We start from the raw sequence: 15,296 nt of genomic DNA, 5'->3' as shown, positions 1-15,296 counted from the left end.
CTATAAGATACCCCCCTCCCTCAGTCTCCTTCAGTCTAAAGAAAAACAGTCTGCATGTGTCCAACCTTTCCCTATAACTCAGACCATTGAGTCCAGGCAACATCCTTGTAAAGGTCTTCTGCACTCTTTCTAGTTTAATAACATCCTTCCTACAGCAAGGAGACCAAAACTGTACCCAATACTCCAAGTACAGGGACAAGGTAGGACTAATAAATTAAACTGCATTTATTTCAATGCAAGGGGTCTAACAGTGAAGGCAGATGAACTCAGGGCATGCTTAGAAACATGGGACTGGAATATTATAGCAATGATAGAAAGATGGCTCAGGGATGGGCACGACTGGCAGCTGAATGTTCCAGGATTCAAATGCGACAGGAAGGATCGAAAGGGAGGCAAGAGAGAAGGGGGAGTGACAAAATAAGGGATAGCATTACAGCTGTGCTAAGGGAGGATATTACTGGAAATACATCCAGGGAAGTTATTTGGGTGGAACTGAGAAATAAGAAAGGGATGATCACCTTATTGGGATTGTATTATAGACCCCCCCCTAATAGTCAGAGGGAAATTGAGAAACAAACTTGTGAGGAGATCTCAGCTATCTTTAAGAATAATAGGGTAGCAACGGTAGGGGATTTTAACATTCCAAACATTGACTGGGATTGCCAGGTTTAGATGGAGAGGAATTTCTTAAGTGTGTACAAGACAATTTTCTGATTCAGAATGTGGATGTACCTACTGGAGAAGATGCAAAACTTGACCTTTTCTTTGGAAATAAGGCAGGGCAGGTGATTGAGGTGTTGTGGGAGAGCACTTTGGGGCCAGCGACCATAATTCTATTCGTTTTAAAATAGTAGTGGAAAAGGATAGACCAGATCTAAAAGTTGAAGTTCTACTTTGGAGAAAGGCCATTTTTGACGATATTAGGCAAGAACTGTCAAAATCTGATTGGAGGCAGATATTCGCAGGAAAGGGACGGCTGGAAAATGGGAAATCTTCAGAAATGAGATAACAAGAATCCAGAGAAAGTATATTCCTGTAAGGGTGAAGGGAAGGCTAGTAGGTATAGGGAATGCTGGATGACTAAAGAAATTGAAGATTTGTTGAAGAAAAAGAAGGAAGCATATGTCAGGTTAGATCGATTGAATCCTTAGAAGAGTAGAAAGAAAGTAGGAGTATACTTAAGAGGGAAACGAGGAGGGCAAAACGGGGACATGAGATAGCTTTGGCAAACAATATTTAGGGGAATTCAAAGGGGTTTGACAAATATATTAAGGTCAAAAGGTTACCTAGGGAGAGAAAAGATCATCAAGGCGGCCTTTGTGTGGAGCCACATAAAATGGGGGAGATACTAAATGAATATTTTGCATCAGTGTTGTAAGAAACAAACTCAATAAAATTAGATGTGACCACCAAAGCTGGAAACAAGACAATTTATTCTACGATCTTGCAAGAAAGGACTCCAATTGCAGAAAGCAATGGAAGTGAAGAGATTTCAAAGTACGACACAATTTTTTTTTTGAGCTACGTGAGGTCACCTCTTCCGATCCCTACATGACTCATTCTTTCTTACCATTCCATCTCTGCTCATCTATACTCCACGCCCATTGTCTCCTTCTTTCCAAGTTGTCAATCATCCCCCTTGTACGTGCGGACCTCGGCTAAACTTGTATCTTGATGTTCCCTTCTTTTATTTTGTCACATCTTTCATTGTTCACAGGTACATTCCATTCTTGAACATACATCTTAACGATGTATCTTTTAGTGCCTCGCTTATATATTTCAGCAATCTTAGTTTTTTTTGCTGAAATTACTGTTTTAAACATTTCTTTAATAATTCTACATTAAAGTTAGTACTTTTAATCCGCATGAAAAGTTACGATACATTTCCTAATACTTACCTAGATCTCTCATACACTCCCTTGAAAAACAACACATTTCCCCATTTCTTACAACTCCCCCCCCCACATTTCTTTTCTTAAACAATTGTTGTTTTTCAAATTTTTATTTTCTGCCCTCTTTTCCTGTGGTGCCGAGGTTCACAATCTTGGCATTTCTTTCCTCCTAAGCCTGCCTTTTCTCAAACTCTTGGAGTAGCCTACCACATTCTCTTTCTTGCGTTTGAGTTATATTCACAATCCTCATTGATTGTTGTCCTCCCAAAGACATGACCAGCCGAGTCATTATCCATTTTAACACATTGAATCCTATTAGTAAACCTACAATTATTAGTAATACACGCATGCCTAAATTATCTAACCATTTCCCCAAACCGGTCAGTCTCCAGTCGCACCATTCCCATCTTTCATCTTTTCGGAGTTCATCCTCAATTTCTCTTATATTGCTTATCTTTTTCTTTACTATTTCTGCCTTCTCTTCCACTATGGAAGAGGTGTCTGGGATGAAGGTGCAGCATTCCTAACCAATCAGCGCACAGGTTTCTCCCTTTTTCGGCCAAGAGGTAGTCTAAAGCCATTCGATTCTGTAAAGCTGTTAGTCTTGTTGCTATCATTTTGGTGGTTATGGCCGATATCTGGGATTGAGTTTCTCCCATTGCGTCAGCAGTATCAATAATTAAATTTTCAAGGGCAGCCACCAGTTTCTGTATTTCCACCACTGCCCTCGGAGTGCCGTAGCCTGGGAGCAGTGTCCACAATAGACAGTCTCCTTCAGGGACCTCTCGGGTGTTACGTCTTATCAGCCCCTCCTTCCTCGGGTTGTGCTCATATTTTTCTATTCGGAGGCGAGGGACTATATAAGCAAGGTAACAGCAACCACTCCAGCCTTTCTTGTTTTGAGGCAATGCTTATTCACTGCTCCTTTCAGTGGGGAAATTCTGAGGCGATTGATAATACCTCGGGTTTTTGGGGCTGGTCTTGGGAACCATCCCGCAAACTTATAGGTACTCCTTTCATATTCCCACTTTGTATTATTTGAGCCTGAGTCAAATTATTGTACATCATATACTTCCTCTTTTGTGAGAGGTATTACTGAGATGGGGATCCCAGATTCGCCATGGTGTGGAATTTCTGCACAGACGCAAGAGTCGGCAAGTCTCTCTTGTTTGGCATAATTTTGGCATAGTGTAGTAAAGTGATTTTTCCCGTTTCCTTGAACAGTTAGTACTACTAACGTTATAGTACTATACCAGTACCCACCCAACTCTGAACCCTGCCTATCTCCCTATCTTAATCTTTTTAGGCACCAGGGAGAGGTGCATCCACGCAACCCTTACAATCAATACAATATATATCATCAAATATTAAAAGAGTCTTTTATCTTCGTTCATTCACTCTCAGCTTAACTTTCAGAGGGTTGTCTGTAGGATGAACGTGCCACTCCGCCAATGATGCATCACAGGACCTTTGACACGAGTGTGATGACTCCACCCTTTCTCAGCAGTCCGGACAGCTCTCTCAGTAGTCAGGAAGGTTAGGTATGGTCCCTCCCAGCTTGGGTGGAGTGTGGTATCTTTCCAGGTCTTGATCAGGACCAAGTCACCCGGTTGTCGAACTCGAGTGGAGGTATCTGGGTCAACACACCCTTCTTCCTAAAAACAGACAAAGAAGAGCCGAGTGTCACAATATAGTTCTTTAAAAACATATCATTTAACTCTACAATTGGTAACTCCGCTCTTTCACCCAAGTAAGGTAATCCAAACATCATCTTATAAGGAGAGAGGCCTGTATCATGACTAGGAACAGTCCTAATGCATAGCATTGCGATAGGTAAACATTTTGTCCATGGTAATCGAGTCTCTAGGACTAGCTTAGATAATTGCTTCTTTAAGATTTGATTCTGTCGTTCCACCCACTCAGAGGAGTGTGGATGCGAAGGGATGTGGAGTTCCCGAGAGAGCTCTAATCCTGCCATTACTCCTTGTAAGATCGTTGAAAGTAAAATGGCTACCTTGGTCTGAATCTATACTTTCAACTATTCCATATCATGGGATGATATGTTCAAGGACGGTCTTTACCACTCCTTTTGAGGTAGCCAATGATATTGAGAGAACTTCCACCCACTCGGTTAAGTGGTCTACAAGTACTTCTGTTTTCCCACTGGGGGTATTTCGGTGTAATCCACCTGTATACATTGGAAGGGTCTCACCCTTGGGTTCCTTCCTCCTTTGAGCCTTTCCCTTATTATTTTATACATACTTAGAATCAGTGTAAATTGTCCCATCCCGTTTCTCTAAGTGTTTTAAAACTTGATTTAATGTGTACAATTCACAGGTCTGGGCTGACCATGTGTTAGGCAGCCGGTCTGCTTCCATTGTTTAGTTTTTATGACCGCCCACTACTGCATATCCATTGTGTCTTTTTCCTTCCACTACTCTCGATGATCCATCTATCCCCATCATGCAAAGGTAGATCTCTCAGGTCTTGTCTAATTTTAGTTTGATACTCAATGATATCTAAACAGTCATGTTCTAATTCTCGTTTGTCTCGGGGTTCTCCCTTCCATAAGAAGGTAGCTGGGTTTAGACAGGTGTCTGTTGCTAACACCAGGTCATCTTTTTCCATCAGGATGGCCTCGTCAAACATCTTCCTGCCTTTTGGTTTAACACAGTTCTGACTTGTTTGGAGGCGGGGTACTAACTACTATAAGGCTGCTCCATCTGCTGTCTTTGCAGCTCCTAAATCTTTTAGTCCCTTTCCCCCCTTTGTAGTAAACAACAGTGCACTCTGAAGATCTGAAATTGCAGGTATTAGGGAGTATATCACTACTCCGTTTGGATTCAGGGTTGCTTCTTTAACTATCTGTTTGACCAGTCTATTTCCCCTTACTTCCAAGTCATTCACATTCTGATGTCCATTTATATGAACTACTACTATTTCTCTCGGGAGTAACAGAGATTCCAGCAATTGTTTTATCAATTCCTCGTGAGCTAGTTCTTTTCTTCTGCTATTTATTAGTCCTCTGTCTTGCCAGTTTTTTTTCCCGAAAGTATGTACCACTCCAAACGCATATTTGGAGTCTGTACATATTGTTCCTTTTTTTTGTTTTCTAAGATTCTGAAAGCTCTTTCTAGGGCATAGAGTTCACAAGTTTGGGCTGACCAGCCGTTAGGTAGTCTTTCAGCCTCGATAATACTCCCCTCTATCCCGTCTACGACAGCATATCCATTGTGCCTTTTACCCCCAATCACCCAGGAGGACCCATCGATAAACAACCGAGCTCTCGCATGCAACGGTATGTTTCTTAAGTTCATTCGCACTTTAGTCTGACATTCAGTAATATCAAGGCTGTCATGTTGTGGATTTCCAGGGGCCACACCCTTCTCTCCGCCACAGAAATGCAGCTGGATTCTAGCAACTGTCTGTGACTAACACAAGGACATCCTGTTCTATTAAGATTGTCTTATATTTCAAGATCCTAGAGTCTGTGAGTTATTGTCCTGCATTCTGATTTAAGAATTCTTTGCCTTTTACTCCAGAAACCTTGAGACCTTTGTTAGTTAATTTCACACCGCTAGGTCTAAAGCTTAGGGATGTTCGTGCTGCTCCCATATCCACTAAAAAAACTGCTTCCTCTTTGTAAGGTCCCATCTTTAAATTTATCAAGGGTTCCTGGTGTGTCCCCGGGGGCAGGAACTCCTGACACCCCTATTTTACATCAAGAATCATAAACGGCACTGCCTTCACTTCCTTTTTCGGATCTGGACACTCTCTCTTAAAGTGACCTGTCTTTCCACAGTAATAGCATCCCACCTGTGGGGATTTCCACTTTGATTCTTGTTCCTGTCTACCACACCCCTTAACATCTCCTCCCCGATCCCTTCTCCTCCCTTTATTTTCAACATACTGCCGACCACCATTCCAGTTTCCTTATCCTTTTAGTTTTGTCCTTTTCCTTATTGCCTCATCAACCGCGGCTATCATTATTTTTGCCTTCTGTTTCTGCTTCTCATGTTACGTTGCCAGATCAATTGCTGAGCCGATTTAACCATCTGAACAGCTTTAGGGCAACCTCATGGCCATTCCTCATCACTCAATGTTTTGTTAGACCTTGATTTTTTTAAAGAAATATTGCAATATTTCTTGCTCCCTGTAATCTCAAATATAGTTTATCAATTTATGATTGTCTAACTTTAATGTTAGATATACATTTAGGAGTCTTACTTGTAAATATATATTTATATATTATAATTTCATTTATTCAGTGTTTAATATTTAAAACGTAAAATGCATAAAGTTCCCAACTTTGAAATTCACTATAATTACCCTGTTTTAGTCCCGTGGTCCAAAACTAGTTTTCTAAAGTAGTGCTGACCAGTCTTTGCTCAATTACTAAGCTATAGGTCGTTTTAAAAAAAAACTTCTCATGCATGAATAATGGCCAAATCCAAGGTCACCGATTTTAACCATAAGACTTTTTTTTTATTCCAATCTAATGTTGAACCGAAACTTCAACGTCCTCCATAAATCGCTTTTATGTAAGGAGAAAAGAGATTACTTAGAAACTAATAGTAAGGGCGTCATGACCTGTTAAAAAAAAAGCAAGTGTTAACATTTTATTTCATAATCTTGCGAAATCCTTCACCTTAAAAGAAATCATGTTAACATTTCCATAACAGAAATCAGATTCAAAACAGTCAAGGATCTCAAGCTCCAGGGAACGTTCAGTCCCCAACAAACAAATGTGTGTTCAGACTGAATCACAAAGGTTAAACTTTCTATATATGTATATATATATATGTACACATATATAACACACACACACACACACACACACACACACACACACACACACACACACACACACACACACACACACACACGGACACTGTAATTCACAGACACTTTGAGCTTCCTGCAATGACTCCTCTAGGTTCTGAATATTTTTCTGGATGTCTGGCTATAAGTTAGTTACGAAGTGTGCCCTCAGTAGTGCTTCAGCTATTAGCCCTTCTGACACGAAGCATAATCTGATTCCTCCTGACTGTAAGGCTGTTTTCCACTGATATATTATAATTTTTTTTATCCTTTCCTTGCGTCCGAGGATTGTATTCCAATCTCTTAACATTTTTCCTACAAGTCTCCTTCGACACTTAAACTCACTATTCTTATTTTCCAATTTAACACTCGGCCGTTTCTTTATATAATTTTAATTAACCTCTCTGAGGTCCGGTGTCACCTTCTTCCACACCCACTTCAGGGTCCTGACCTTCGCGTGGGGGTTTTCCCTCTTAACAACCGGTCTAAGGCTGGGTGATCGAATCAGGTAGACACCTTACTCGTTAGATTAATCTAGCCAATTAAAGATCTTTATTCTCTATTTTTTAAGTTGCCAGTTCCCCCGTACTTCTTGTACGGAACTGACCACCAAGGTAATACTTAAAGGTCAATTTTCATACCTTAGTCTGTGCACAAGAGTTACCTGGTCGAATGCGCACCCCATCCCGCGACAATACCAGACAGCAAAAACTGCTGTCAATCTAGATCGCCCAACATTTACCTTTACCCGGATCTATGTACACAAGAGCAACCCAACCGAACCACCTCGTCTCAGTGCCCTTCGCACTGTGGCAAAACAGCAAGTAATACCGACCATCCCGCCGTGTCTTAGTGTGCCTCGCTCGTGGCAAAGACTGACAACAAAACAAAACCCGCTGCCTACCCCGGTCGCCCGGATAATACTTATGTAAGACCTTTTTCTTACCCGGGTCTTGTGCACAAGAGTTACCTGACCAAACCCGCCGTGTCGCGTCTGCACGTCTTGGTTCCAGGGTCTCTCAGTCTGGATCTCACTCATCCGAGCCGCCGCAGCAATGGGGGTAAGTAGGGACCGGCGAAATCGGTGGGGTGCACCTTCTCCGATTTTTCTGAAATTGCCAAGCGACTGGATCTTGGGATCCCAGGACGAGCACACAAATCTGTAAGAAACAAATGCCATAAAATTAGATGAGACCACCACAGCTGGAAACAAGACAATTTATTCTACGATCTTGCAAGAAAGGACTCCAATTGCAGAAAGCAATTGAAGTGAAGAGATTTCAAAGTACTACACAATTATACTTTTTGAGCTACGTGAGGTCACCTCTTCCGATCCCTACATTACTCAATCTTTCTTACCATTCCATCTCTGCTCATTTATACTCCACGCCCATTGTCCCCTTCTTTCCAAGTTGGCAATTTTCCCCCTTGTATGTGCTGACATAAGGCTAAGCTTGTATCTTGATGCTCCCTTCTTTTATTTTGTAACATCTTTCATTGTTCACAGGTACATTCCATTCTTGTACATACATCTTAATAATGTAACTTTTAGTGCCTCGCTTATACGTTTCAGCAATCTTAGTTTTTTTTGCTGAAATTACAGTTTTAAACATTTCTTTAATAATTCTACATTAAAGTTAGTACTTTCAATCCGTATTAAAAGTAAAGATACATTTCCCTACTTGCCTAGATCCCTCATATACTCCTTTGAAAAACAACACATTTCCCCATTTCTTACGGTATTTACTGTGAAAAAGGATATGGAAGATATAGACTGTAGGGAAGTAGATAGTGACACCTTGCAAAATTTCCATATTACAGAGGAGGAAGTGCTGGATGCCTTAAAATGGTTAAAGGTGGATAAATCCGCAGGACCCGATCAGGTGTACGCAAGAACTCTGTGAGAAGCTAGACAAGTGATTGCTGGGCTTCTTGCTGAGATATTTGTATCATCGATAGTCACAGGTGATGTGCCAGAAGGCTGGAGGTTGGCAAACATGGTGCCACTGTTTACGAAGGGCGGTAAAGACAAGCCAGGGAACTATAGACCGGTGAGCCTGACCTCAGTGGTCGGCTTATTGTTGGAGGGACAGGATTTACATGCATTTGGAAAGGCAAGGACTGATTCGGGATAGTCAACATGGCTTTGTGCGTGGGAAATCATGTCTCATAAACTTGGTTGAGTTTTTTGGGGAAGTAACAAAGAAGATTGATGAGGGCAGTGCAGTAGATGTGATCTGAATGGACTTTAGACAAGGTTCCCCATGGGAGATTGATTAGCAAGGTTAGATCTCACAAAATACAGGGAGAACTAGCCATTTGGATACGGAACTGGCTCAAAGGAAGAAGACGGGGGGTGGTGTTGGAGCCTTGTTTTTCAGACTGGAGGCCTGTAACCAGTGGAGTGCCACAAGGATCGATACTGGACCCTCCAGTTTTTGTCTTTTACATAAATGATTTGGATGCAAGCATAAGAGGTACAGTTAGTAGGTTTGCAGATGACACCAAAATTGGATGTGTAGTGGACAGCGAAGAGGGTTACCTCAGATTGCAACAATATCTGTATCAGATGGGCTGAGAAATGGCAGATGGAGTTTAATTCATATAAATGCGAGGTGCTGCATTTTGGGAAAGCAAATCTTAGCAGGATTTATACACTTAATGGTAATGTCTTTGGGAATGTTGCAGAACAAAGAGACCTTGGAGTCCAGGTTCATAGTTTCTTGAAAGTGGAGTCGCAGGTAGATAGGAGAGTGAAGAAGGCGTTTGGTATGCTGTCTTTTATTGGTCAGAGTATTGAGTCCATGAGTTGGAAGGTCATGTTGCGGATGTACAGGACTTTGGTTAGATCACTGTTGGAATATTGCATGCAATTCTGGTCTCCTTCCTATCGGAAAGATGCTGTGAAACTTGGTAGGGTTCAGAAAAGATTTACAAGGATGTTGCCAGGGTTGGAGGATCTGAGCTATGGGGAAAGGCTGAAAAGGCTGGGCTGTTTTCCCTAGAGCGTCGCAGCTGAGGGGTGAGCTTATCGAGATTTACCAAATTATGAGGGGCATGGATAGGATAAAAAGACAAAATCTTTTCCTTGGGGTCGGGGAGTCCAGAACTAAACGGCATCAGTTTAGGGTGTGAGGGGAAAGATAAAAAAGAGACCTAAGGGGCAATTTTATCACACAGAGGGTGGTACGTGTATGGAATGAGCTGCGAGAGAATGTGTGAAGGCTGGTACAATTGCAACATTTAAGAGGCATTTGGATGGGTTTGGAGGGATATGGGCCAGGCGATGGCAGGTGGGAGTAGATTGGGTTGGGATATCTGGTTGGCATGGATGGGTTGGACCGAAGGGTCTGTTTCCATGCTGTACAGCTCTATGACTCTATGCAGCCTCACCAATGTCCTACACAACTGTAACATAACTTCCCAACTTCTAAACTCAGTGACCTGACTGATGAAGGCCAATGTGCCAAAGCCTTCATGATTGTCCTGTCTCCCAGTGACTCCACTTTCAGAGAACCATGTACCTGACCTCCAAGTCCCTCTGTTCTACTACACTCCTTAAGGCCCTAATATTCATCATGAATTGCTCACCTTGATTTGAATTTCCAATACGCAGGACCTCAGACTTATGTGTATTAAACTCCATTTGCCATTTCTCGGCCCACTTCACCAGCTAATCAAGGTCTTGTTGCAAATTCTGAGAACCTTCCTCACAGTCCACAATACTGCCTATTTTAGTGTTATCTGCAAATTGTCATGTATTGGTCAATGGGAACGTCCACATGTTTCAGACCGTAAGGTTGTAAAAGTCCATGGATAGAGTATTTAGCTGGTCCAAGTCCAGTCCCCTTTCTCTTCCTGCCCTGCAATATTGTTTTCACAGTCAAAATTTCATTCAATCTTGTAGTATTGTCAATGTTCTGGTTTATAAATAAAGTATAAACGTAAAGCTACAGCAACAGGTTAGTGAGACTAACCTCGGTGGTGGGAAATTTTAAGGATAATATTCAACACAGTTAAGCAATTCTGGATAATTGAGGAAAGCCAGTATGGGTTTATTCAAAGCAAGTCATGTTTATTTGAAATGATTGAGCTTTCGACTGGAGATACAATTAGGTTTCAGAGGGAATTTGATCCTAGACTTGAAAATACTTTTGTGAAATTGCCATATAAAAGGTTTAGAAGCATTATTGAAGCCCATTGAATGAAACACCAGTGATAACATAAAGATGAATTTGACTGGGTGACAGTGAATGAGGATTTTTGACATGTGTTGAGTTTTACAGTGATGTTCTTTGTCAGTCTATTCCAGGAACACTGAAACTCAGCAGCTTTGGCAGCATCTGTGCACAGAAAGCAGATTCTCCCATCAATTTGTGTTTGTTTCAGATTCCCAGCATTTACAATTCTTTGTTTTTTGATGACTAGGTGTGCAACACACTTCAATTTTCACTGCTAATGTGTGCCACAAAAACAGAAATTGCTGATGTGAATCAGCAATCTGGCAGCGTGAGTGAAGAGAAAGAAGAGACAACATTTTAGGTCCAGTGACACGACTACAGTTTCTCGAGCAATTTTTATTTTTGTAGGATACCTTGTGATTGGCAATGAAATTGAGATTCTTCCAGATCATTTCAAAGGGTTGATGAATTAGCTTTCAAGTAGGCTGAGGCATTTGCTTCCCCACTGCCAACCAAGGACTCCATGATAGCTTCATGAATTCCCTTTTACATTGCAGGGCTCTACCTCTGTGGTGAGAAAAGGACTGTGAACCCTCTCAAACCTATCACTTAAATCAACATTTCCGGCACCCTTCCACTGCACAGACACAAACACTGTGAACAAGAGTCATATTGGATGTGAAATATTTCTCGCACCTCAGCTGCTGCCAAACTGCTGAGTTTCTCCAGCATTCTTGGAGTTTGTGTGGAAGTTGATGCTGCAGAGGGTTGTTGAAGCTGGGTCATTCAGTATATATAAGGTTCAGTTGGACAGATTTTTAACGAGGAAGGGAATCAAAGTTTACGAAGTTAAAGCCAGAAAGTCAATTTGAGAATGATCAGATTAGCTATGATCTTATTAAATGGCAAAGCAGAGGAGAGGTCACATCTGACAAACTTCCTTGAGGTTTTTGAGGAAGTGAAAAAGAAAATTGATGAGGGCGGTGGAAGTGTGTCTTTCTGACTGGAGATCTGTGACCAGTGGTGTTGTGTAGTGATCTGTGCTGAGACACCATATATTAATAACTTGGAGGAGAAGATAGGTGGGCTGAGCTTGCAATATGTGACATGATCATTAAAAACCAAGACTGACACAAGTGTAGTACTGAGGGAATGCTGCAGTGTTGGGACTTTGATCCAAATGTTGTGTAGCGGTGAATGTAAAAAAAAATCCCACAGCCAATATTTACTTCTAATCCAAAATCAAAATAATTAGATGACCTGTTCACATTGCTGTTTATTGGAGCCTGCTCTGTACAGACTGGCTAACTTATGGTCCACGTTGCAACATTGATTACAATTCTGAAATACGTCATGGACTGGAAGAAGCTTTGAGATACCATTAAAGGCACTATGCAAATACCAGTCTTTTTATCTGACGTATTCAACAGGTTATGAAGGAACTTGACAGCATTAGGATACCATGTTATCACTTGTGATGGAGACTAGGGGTTACAAATATAAGACAGTCACTAATATATCCAGTTGACAGCTTCCCTCCTGCTGGCTATAAGATGCAGCAACAGAATGAGGTCATACACAAATCGGGTTTCCTCCGCCTTTGATCGTGGCTGATTTCTTTCTCAGTCCCCATTTTCCTGCCTTCTCCCTGCAAACCTGCTCCCGTTACTCATCAAGAAGCTATCTATCTCTGTCTTAAATACACTCAATGATTTGGTCTCCACATCATTCTGCAACAATGAGTTTAAAGCAATTCCTCATGTCAGTTATAGAGTCAAAGAGTCATCGAGATGTTCAGTACAGAAACAGACCTTATGTCTAACCAAATATCCTAAATAAATCTAGTCCCATTTGCCAGCATTTGCCCTGTTACCCTCTCAACCCTTTCTACTCAAAAACCTATCCAAATGTCTTTTAACTGTGTCATTTTTCCACCCTCCGCCACTTCCTATGGCCATTTATTGTACTTTTTTAAAAAAACATTGTCCGTCAGGTCGCTTTTCTTTTCTTTTCATGTGGATATATTGATTGAAAGAGATAGAACCTTTTGTAAAATTACAAAGGTACAACTCCAATAAACCAATAAAAACACACTATGCTATACCAGTGGAGTGCCACAAGAACTGGTGCTGTGTCCTCTACTTTTTCTCATTTACATAAATGATTTGGATGTGACCATAAGAGGTATGGTTAATAAGTTTGCAGATGACACAAAAATTGGAGGTGTAGTAGACAGCGAAGATGGTTACCTCAGGTTATAACAGGATCTTGACCAGATGGGCATCATGGTGACACAAAAGCCAGAGTTAAGATTGCAGATAAGTTTATATCCAGATAATCCACAAAGAGCCGCCAAACTTTCACAAATTTTCAGTTTTTTTGTGTAAAGTGTCTATAGGACGTATGTACATAATTACCCTCTGCTAAACCAACAGACCTGGAGGTTTTCAGAGATCCACCACATCACAATTATTTTCTTCACATAAAAAGTGAGAATATTAAAGAGATTTTTTTTCCCCATGAGTGTACAAAGAAGTCGAATTGAGGAGGGCCAGAGGAAGAGAGATAAGATCTCTCTTAACTTTGATCCCCAAGCAACACTCTATTTCACCTACCACAGCACTCCAATATCTGTCTGAGGCAAGACCGCAGACAATGAGTGAGAGTCCTGATAATTATTTTACACTTCAGACATAGTGAAGATACTCCCACCTTCAATTTTGTGAGATGCTCTGGGGCCAAATGGGCCTTGTGCAGAATCTTTACCTGCATGGCATGGGTCCTGTTATAGATTGAAATCTTTCTCACGTTTTCAGAAATGTTCTTCCATGTCTCCATGGACATCACAATCCCTAACTCTCTCTCCCAGAATTCACAAAGCTGCTCAATGTCTTCTGAAAGACTACCCCCTAATATATGATAAACAGCACTAACAGAGAGAGTACTTATCGCACAAAGCAATCTCTCCTCTGTGACAGATCTGTATGAGTCTTTCAAAGGTGTCGTCCCTTTTTGAATAAAATCTCTGACCTGAAAAAAAAATGAAAACATGCACTGCTAGCCAAACCATACTTACGGATTAAAAAATAGTGTGAGAGGGACAGTCTCACGGACTGCCCCTACACATATTAAAAGGACCACATCGCACACCATTGGTGAGAATCGTTAATGGACCGCTAGAGGGCCCTCACGCACCTAAAAAAAACTCCCCTCAACCAAATACTTCGAGGGTCTAAAAATGATGTGGCCACTCGACCCAACCAAATGCCTTTTCTGCATCCGAGGAGATCACTAATACCTGAACTGACTGCTGCTGTCACACTTGAATCATATTCAGTAACCTCCTGATATTATTGGAAGATCTACGGTTTTTTTTTTAAAAAATAGTCTGTTTGCCTCAACAATGGAAAGTAGCAGAATTACCTTGGACAAGGTTTTAAAATTTAAATGTGAGCTGGGCCTAAAAGAGGCTCATCCCTCCGGGGTCGTCACTTTCTCAAGGATAAGAGAAAGATTAGCCTCTCTTAAAGATGGCAGCAGGCAATCATGGCTGTACGAGTAATCATATTGTTTAATATCTGTTTATAAATTCTTTGTAAAACTTGCCAGAAGAACGTCAGGGCCTGGTGCCTTCCCACTCTGTACCTTCTTCACAGCCTCCTGTATCACTTGCTTTGTTAAAGGGGCATGAAGGAAAAATGCCTGTTCGGAGCTAACACCTGGAAGATCCAGTTTCTTAAAGAAGTACTCCATCTTAGCACTCACAATGTTTAGACTGGTATAGTTCAAAGTAAAATTTCCAACATGCAGCATTGATCTTGTTCAAATCACAAGTAACCATTCCAGTCCTGTATCGAATTGAGGTAATCGATTGGGGGACATTCTTTCTCTTGGCAAGATATGTTCGATATTTTCCTGGCTAGTCAACATGCTCAAACTCTCTTTAGTTTGCAAAAGAAAGTTCCTTCCTTGCTGTCTGCATGAGCGTCGGGTTCATGGTGGAACAAAGAGCTGCAATCTGCTGCATCTTCGCCACTGAGGGCCCAGCAACTTATGCCTCCTCGGCTGTATTCAGCCGTGCCTCAAGCAGGCATTGCTGCTCCCCCTTCTGCCATTTCTCACTGGCAGAATAAGAAATAATTATCCCCCGGCATAAGACTTAGTCTCCCAAAGAATAGATAGGTTACTGGCCTTATCCGAATTGGTGGCTAACAGTACCTTACATTCATTGAAGAATTATTCGATGGACTTCAGAATAAAGGGATCCATTCGCCAATGTTGACGGCCTGTAACATTGTCCTTAACCTCAATTTCTAAACATAGTGTAGCGTGATCAGAATTAGTGATGTTTCCAATTTTACAAAATGTTACGGAATTCAAGGATAACGCAGAAGTTGCGAAA

This window comes from Hemiscyllium ocellatum, chromosome 35 (genome assembly GCF_020745735.1).
Source record: "Hemiscyllium ocellatum isolate sHemOce1 chromosome 35, sHemOce1.pat.X.cur, whole genome shotgun sequence".
NCBI lineage: Eukaryota > Metazoa > Chordata > Chondrichthyes > Orectolobiformes > Hemiscylliidae > Hemiscyllium > Hemiscyllium ocellatum.
This window is presented reverse-complemented; position numbering follows the sequence as displayed.